An 8,444-nucleotide genomic window follows, 5' to 3' on the forward strand; every position below is an offset into this window, starting at 1 on the left:
ATCCAGTAGCCAACTCGAATGGGCTATGGTTGGTAGACTCACTTCGCTTCAAGTTATAAGAGAATTGGGCTACATCCAACAACTTGGCCCAATCTCGTTGATTGGCACTCACGAAGTGTCTCAAGTAAAGCTCTAGCAAAGCATTCACCCGTTCTGTTTGGCCATCCGTTTGTGGGTGAAAACTAGTGGAGAAGTGTAGATCGGACCCCAACATCTTGAACAACTCGGTCCAAAATCGCCTTGTGAAGTGAGGGTCTCGATCACTGATGATGGATCTTGGCACACCCCAATACTTCACCACGTGTTTTAGGAACAATCGAGCTGCTTCTTCTGTAGTGCAATCCGTGGGGGTTGCTATAAACATAGCATACTTTAAAACCTGTCAACCACCACTATGATAGAGTCGCACCCCTCTGACTTAGGCAATGCTGAAATGAAGTCCATAGAGACACTCTCCCAAGGCTTTTCAGCTATAGGCAGCGGTTCTAACAATCCTATGGGTGCTTGTTGCTCCAATTTGTCTTGCTGGCATACGAGACAAGTCTTCACATATGCTTCTACATCATCTCGCATTCTTGGCCAATAGTAGGTTGATTCTAGCAACGCCCTAGTACGCCTTTGTCCGGGGTGGCCTACCCACTTGGTATCATGGCATTCCTTCATTAGATTCTTCCGTAGATTTCCCCACCTTAGAACGTAAAGTCGTTTCCCTTTTGTTTAGAGTAGGCCATCCTCCATCCAGAAGTGTTTAGTTTTTCCGTTGTTGGCTAATACAATGATGCCTTTTGGCGAGTGGGTCATGTTGCAGCCCTTCTTTGATGAGTTCAACCAACTCTCCTTGGGGTTTGCTACCCCAAGCAGCCAACTTTGCCTTGCGACTTAATGCATCAGCCATGAGGTTTGCCTTTCCTAGCTTATACTCCAGGACATAGTCAAATTTTGCCAAGAAGTCTTGCCATCTAGCTGAAAGTTTGCGGAAAAATAATTTGCTTTGAAAAACACTTTTTCAAAGAAACGCCACCTGATTACACAATCTAAAATACCTTTTCTAAGTGAGTTGTTGATAATACCTCACCAAGCGATCCATGTGTCTCACCTCCAAAGTGCTTCACCTTGCACCCTCTTTAGTTTATTTTTGTGTATATATTTTCTACAGACCTTAAAAATTCTGATGGCCAATTTTTGTATCAAATACATCTGATATATATACACAACACATGATAGAGTTTGCATGTAGGTGGGATCCTTAGAGATCTCTCTCTTTTAGTTGTGGGGATAAAATAAAAGATGTATCTTTTATCTTAAATATACAGGATACAACTTATCCATTTTTTTCATTAATTATCTTTTAAACAGATAATATAGAACTTCCACTAATTGCAATAATGTCCATCAACACATTACAATTAAACCTCTAAAAGTAGAGAATTACAAGTGAGGCCCTTTCTTATAATTAATCACAAATTTCCTTCCACCAAACTATATTCCACATGAGCTATTAGGTATGGACAAATTTATCACTATCAAAAGCCCTAACTCATGTAACCGAATTCTAAATTTTTCCTTCTTCTAATTGGACCCTAAAAGCATTTTCCAAAAATAGTATTTTTACAATTATATATGTATAAAATATTTTTACGAAAAAGTAACCGGCCGGTTTTCTTTTGGTCCAATGTTAATAGGAAAAATTGCTTGAATATACTTTCTCACTTTGAGAATGGTGGATTCCATGTTAAGCACCTATATAAATTAATTACCACTCACATAACCCAACATGTCCGTGTATAGCCTTTGATTTGGCGTCACTGATTGACAATGTCAAAGTTAAATGAATAGTTAATTAATTTATACAAGCCTCTCAGGTCAAAGGAAAATAAGTGTATTGTAATAGAACTACCTTTTAAACTGACAGTGATCATTCCATAGGTGTTCTTAAAACCGATCATGTTCAGTGCATGTACTTATTGCATAACATCCACCTATGTGCCTAAGGTCACTACCTCAGTGATGGAGTTAATCATTCTATCATATAGCAGCAAAACAGGTGTAGGCCATAGTAGTGTGACGCCCAATCAACACCAATAGCCTAGAACATTAATTGGGTCTACAAGGCACCGAAAAATCATAACTCCTAGCTTTTGGTTCATTAACCATTAGCATGTTTTTCTACAATGTTACCCAAGGGACCTTATGTTCACATCATATGTAACATTAAATATAACATTACCCATAATAACATACAAAATGCAAAATATAAAATGCCAAGCAATTTATATAATCAATTAATAAAGTCAACAAATTGGTTTTTGAGGGCACAAATGCTAACATTCTCCCACTTGCACTCAAAACCAATTACACATGTATTTAATACCATTCTCTTTTAAATAATTTCGAAAATTATCTAAAAGGTATTCTCCCCACGATCTGATCGAAGAGCTTTGATACTTTTTCCAAGTTGCTACGAAAATCCTTGAACTTTTCAAAGGATTCAGACTTATGTTTCATTAGGTACAAATAATCATACCTAGAACAATCATCGATGAATGTAATGAAATGGTAAAAACCACCTCTTGCCATGTGATTTATTGGACCACAAACATCTGTGTGTATTAATTCCAAAACTTCTGTGGCTCTAATTCCTTTTCCTAGAAATGGAATTTTAGACATTTTTCCTTGCAAGCAGGGCTCACAAATTGGATAAGGCTCAATTTTCAAAAAAATCTAAAGGCCCATCCTTGACCAATCTATTTAGACGTTCTAAATTGATATGGCCGAGTTTCAAGTGTCATATGTAAGTTTGATTAACATCCCTTTTTCTTTTAAGGGGTAACATACCGGTGGATGTATCATTCTCAACACAATTAATGGAATTATCAATAGAACTAATAAAGTAAAGACCTTCTATTAAAATGCCAGAAACCACAAATTTATTATTGTGCTTAATAACAACTTTTGAAGAAAAGGAAAAACAATATCCCAACGAAAATAACTTTGAAACAGAAATTAAATTTCTACGGATGTCTGGCATAAATAGACAATCTTCTAAAACTAGAGTTCTATTAAATGATAATTCCAAACAAAAAAAAAATCCTATGGAAACTACAGCGACTGTTGCACTTGTTCCTAACTTTATTAGCATCTCCCCTTCATTAAGCCTTCTGGTCTCCTTGAACCCTTGCAACATATTGCAAATATGTGAGGTCGCACCAGAGTCTACACACCAAGCTTTAGGAGGACCAATCAATAAATTGGTTTCAATAACTAACAGATTCAACATACCTTCTGAAGGTTTGTCCCTTTTCAATGTTGCCAAATAATAACGGCAGTTTCTCTTCCAATGGCCAAGCTTTCCACAATGGAAACAATTTCCTTTGCTTTTCTTCTTATCTATGCCCTTTTTAAAAACACCTAGTGTTTTTTTTTTTTTTTTTTTTTTGTTTTTTTTAGAGAATTTGGAGTTCATTGGTTTCTTATTAAAATTGTTTTTGCCCTTAGGCTTGAATTTTCTAGGACTTTCCTTCTCACCCATCATTATAGTGGGTTGGCTCTTTTTAATAAGATCTCCTGCTGCTTGCAACATATTGAGCAGCTCTGATGGTGCAACAATCATCTTATTCATATTGTAATTCACAATAAACTGATTATAAGAATCTGGTTAAGATGAAAGTATCGCATCAATTTTAGTTTCACCATCAATATCTGCACCCAAAGTTTCCAGTATGTTAATGAAAGATATCATTTTTAGAACATGTTCCCGTACTGGAGTACCTTCCACCATTTTAGTGGACATCAAACCTTTCATGGCTGTTTGGCGTGCACTTCTGCTTTGTTCTCCAAACATTTCTTTCAAGTTAACCATCATGTCTTATGCAGTAGGAACACCCGCATGCTGCTTTTGTAACACATTGGTCATTGAGGCCAATACGTAGCATTTTGCAACATCATCTACCTCATGCCACTTCCTAACAGCCTCACGTTGTTCATCAGTGGCATCCGCCTCAGGAAGCGCAGGTGGATCAGTGGTTAGGACATGGTTCAATTTTTCAGCAGTGAGGACAATTGTTAAATTTCTCTTCCAGTCCACATAGTTTGATCCAGTCAAATGATTATCATCAAGAATTTTGGACAAAGGATTAAAGTTGTTCATTTTTAATTGCATATGTTAAAAATTAACACATGTGTCAGAAGAATATAAGTATTGCATTGTATATAAATCCATAGGATGCGGGATTTTGAATCTACTATGGTAATGCTCACTAGAATTTTTATTCAAACAATTTATAACCCCACAAATATAACATTTATAATTAAAACATTCATAGTGAGCATTGGGAAACCAATCCTGCATGTACAAAAATTTATTTTGAAATAAGTGAACATACCTTGAATGGGTGGGTAGCTACTACCCATCATAATATCATCTCATGTTACCATTTTTTATTTTTCTTTTAGAAAAATTAAATTTATTTATGACTCCCAATTTTTCTTTTGGCCTCCAAATCAACTCATATGACACCTTTTGGTTATCATATAGTATTTGTCTAAGTGCAAACCATTGTTTAGATACATAGCATGAACATGTAAGATTATGCCTTCATTTTAGCCAACACTCCCACTAGTCACACTTATACTCTTTACAAAATAAATAAAACAAACTAATTAATTAAAACCCAACTGACCCTTTTGGTATCATTTGAATCTCAATTAATCAGAATTTTTATTTACCAACAATGGAGGGCCATAGGCATTATTTTCTTAAAATAATCCTATTTAACACTTAATAATTAAAATGGGGTACCAATAACATTTATAACTAATTTATCCCCATAAATTAGCAAATTAATTTTCATGTTATCATAAGTAACATGAAACCCACAAAATATATATATAATCATGAATATGGTTATAAGCCATCAACAGTAAAATAATTTTTGGGAGAAAAAACTACAAAGATTTTTATCAACTGAACAACCTCCCACTAACTATGGCATGTCTAAAGCATGATAAAACATTAATTCCACATGATAACATCTTAATGTAATTCATAAAATAAAACATGTTAGAATATTTAATCATGGAATTAAAATTCATCAATATAAATAAATCATGTTATTTAAAATAACAATATACCACAAGTTCTAATCATTTAAAAGATCTTAACATGTTGTATACAATATTTACATAATGCCATAGCATATTTCTATAATTTTTGTAATTTTCTGAAATTTTCTAGAATTTAATAATTACACAGAAAATCAGAAATAAATATTACAGAATCTGAAACATACAAAAATTATACCAGTAAATAAAATTACATAGCATTAGTCTACTGTAAAATTTTAAGTCCAGAATCCAAGTCATGCTCCACCAAGAGCAATTTAACATAAAAAATTGAATTATTCATTAATGAAAACAATATTTTATTTTTCATAAAATTCTGAAACTTTATAATCTTGTAGAAAAAATAATTATGAGTCCAATGGTATAAGTCATGTTTCAAACAGAATTACAACGAATAATATAGAAGCAATTAACTTAGTTTTAAATAAAAAAAACCAAACAAACAGGGCTTTAATAAGTCCATGCCTGTACCAGCGCGTGGTAGAAACGGATGACATCGTTACACATGTCAGTGAGGTCAGCAGCCCTCTCCTTATTATTATTATTATTTTTCTTGAAGCTGTAATCGTGGATATGGACCATGCATCAACAGTAAGCAAAAATAGATAATAAAAATAAAATAATGATACCATGTGAATGCCTTTTAGGCCAATCCCTAATAAACACAAAAACTGAGGTGCACCGTTATCACCGATTAAACAGTACGGTTTTTTTTTTTATACAGTTTCGGTCCCTTTTCTTTTGTGATTAATAAAAGAAAATATAGATTATATATTCACAAATGATATAATCAACTATTACGCAAGACAATATTGAATATCCAAATATGGAAAACAAAATATAGATTTATGCAATCAAAGTGGCCGGCTCTGATACCAATAAAAGTTTGCGGAAAAATAATTTGTTTTGAAAAACACTTTTTCAAAGAAACACCACCTGATTACACAATCTAAAATACCTTTTCTAAGTGAGTTGTTGATAATACCTCACCAAGCGATCCAAGTGTCTCACCTCCAAAGTGATTCACCTTGCACCCTCTTTAGTTTATTTTTGTGTATATATTTTCTACAGACCTTAAAAATTCTGATGGCCAATTTTTGTATCAAATACATCTGATATATATACACAACACATGATAGAGTTTGCATGTAGGTGGGATCCTTAGAGATCTCTATCTTTTAGTTGTGGGGATAAAATAAAAGATGTATCTTTTATCTTAAATATACAGGATACAACTTATCCATTTTTTTCATTAATTATCTTTTAAACAGATAATATAGAACTTCCACTAATTGCAATAATGCCCATCAACACATTACAATTAAACCTCTAAAAGTAGAGAATTACAAGTGAGGCCCTTTCTTACAATTAATCACAAATTTTCTTCCACCAAACTATATTCCACATGAGCTATTAGGTATGGACAAATTTATCACTATCAAAAGCCCTAACTCATGTAACCGAATTCTAAATTTTTCCTTCTTCTAATTGGGCCCTAAAAGCATTTTCCAAAAATAGTATTTTTACAATTATATATGTATAAAATATTTTTACGAAAAAGTAACCGGCCGGTTTTCTTTTGGTCCAATGTTAATAGAAAAAATTGCTTGAATATACTTTCTCACTTTGAGAATGGTGGATTCCATGTTAAGCACCTATATAAATTAATTACCACTCACATAACCCAACATGTCCGTGCATAGCCTTTGATTTGGCGTCACCAATTGACAATGTCAAAGTTAAATGAATAGTTAATTAATTTATACAAGCCTCTCAGGTCAAAGGAAAATAAGTGTATTGTAATAGAACTACCTTTTAAACTGACAGTGATCATTTCATAGGTGTTCTTAAAACCGATCCTGTTCAGTGCATGTACTTATTGCATAACACCCACCTATTTGCCTAAGGTCACTACCTCAATGTTGGAGTTAATCATTCTATCATATAGCAGCAAAACAGGTGTAGGCCATAGTAGTGTGACGCCCAATCAACACCAATAGCCTAGAACATTAATTGGGTCTACAAGGCACCGAAAAATCATAACTCCCAGCTTTTGGTTCATTAACCATTAGCATGTTTTTCTACAATGTTACCCAAGGGACCTTATGTTCACATCATATGTAACATTAAATATAACATTACCCATAATAACATACAAAATGAAAAATATAAAATGCCAAGCAATTTATATAATCAATTAATAAAGTCAACAAATTGGTTTTTGAGGGCACAAATGCTAACACTAGCTTGTTTAGGGCTTAACTTCTTTTGGGACTGAAAGTAACTGGTGGCAACATTGTCTATCTTGACCACGAATTTGGATCCCAGCAAGTAGTGTCGCCACGTGCACAAGCAATGAATTATTGCCGACATCTCTTTCTCTTGCACTATGTACCTCCATTTGATGTCATAAAGATTGCGACTTTCATAAGCAATAGGATGCTCATCTTATATAAGTACTCCTCCAATAGCAAAGTCTGAGGCATCCCTATGCACTCCATATGGCTTGGTGTGATCGGGTAGTCCCAAGAATGGTTCCTCCATCACTACCTTCTTTAAGTCCTCGAAGGCATCTTGGCACATCTTCGACCATTACCATGCCTTGTCCTTCTTTAGAAGAATGGTGAGTGGTGCTGCCCTCACCAAGTAACCTTTATGAAACTCCGATAGTAATTAACAAAGCCAAGGAAAGACTTTAGCTATGTCATTTTGGTAGGAGCTTCCCATTCTTGTATTGCCCGTACCTTGCCTTCGTCCATCATAAACATCCCTTCCTTGATCTTGTGTCCCAAAAACATCACCTCGTTCGTTGCAAAGGAGCATTTTTCCTTCTTCACATAGAGCTCATTTTCTTTCAACACTTTAAACTCCGTTCGTAGGTGATCTACATGGTCCTTTAAGGTGTTACTATAAACCAAGATGTCATCCAAGTAGACCACTACGAAACGGTCCAAGTAAGAATGGAAGACTTTGTTCATTAATGTATGTGGGTGATAGAGATTAGAGGCAATCAATCGTTGACCTCTGGGAAGATGGTAGGCACTTCAATGACTTAAGATCACCAGAAGTGAAAGAGGAGAAGACCAAGGCAAGCTTAGAAAGGAAAGAGGTGTCAGTGAGAGACCTTGAACACTTAATGTATGTTATGTGATTCTTGTTGCTCTTGCTTTGTGTTTGTGGCTGCACTTATGATGCCGTTATATAGACTCTAGGAATATTGGAGCCCAAGCAACCTCAAGATAGATGGCAAGTTCTCCTCAACTCGACAGAAGGGTGATATTAGCCCTACTAGCTATGTCTTATGATTCAGGTCCTCGGGGAGG

The sequence above is a fragment of the Camellia sinensis genome, chromosome 4 (genome assembly GCF_055761805.1).
Source record: "Camellia sinensis isolate YWXY chromosome 4, ASM5576180v1, whole genome shotgun sequence".
NCBI classification, from domain to species: domain Eukaryota; kingdom Viridiplantae; phylum Streptophyta; class Magnoliopsida; order Ericales; family Theaceae; genus Camellia; species Camellia sinensis.